This window comes from Calidris pugnax, unplaced genomic scaffold, assembly GCF_001431845.1.
Source record: "Calidris pugnax isolate Ruff unplaced genomic scaffold, ASM143184v1 scaffold344, whole genome shotgun sequence".
NCBI classification, from domain to species: Eukaryota; Metazoa; Chordata; class Aves; order Charadriiformes; family Scolopacidae; genus Calidris; species Calidris pugnax.
The window spans coordinates 86615-86980 of NW_015091058.1; positions in this window are offsets into that span (position 1 = coordinate 86615).

Genomic DNA, 366 nt, shown 5'->3' on the forward strand with positions numbered 1-366 from the left:
TCCCCCTCCGCCGCCCCGGGGCCCGGCCGCCCCCCGTGTGTCTCCCCCCGCCTTGTGTCGCCCGGGGGGCTGGAGGGGGAACCTCCCGGGGCGGGCAGGGAAAATACCCTTTGCTGAGCCCGGCACCGGGCGGAGCGCGGAGTTTCTTGGAAGTACGAGGAAGTAAGAGCTCCTCATTTCTTTTTTTTGTTTGTTTGGTTTTGTTTATTTATTTTTATTTTTTTTTCCCATTCAGGTAGGCTCCACCACGCCGCTTCTGGAGGTTCCCGTGTGGCAGCGACCCGTTTCCTCGCTGTAGCAGGTGGGCTCTGATCCGTGGGGTACGTGGGGACACGCAGCACCTTTCGCTGGCTCTCCCGGGGAAGC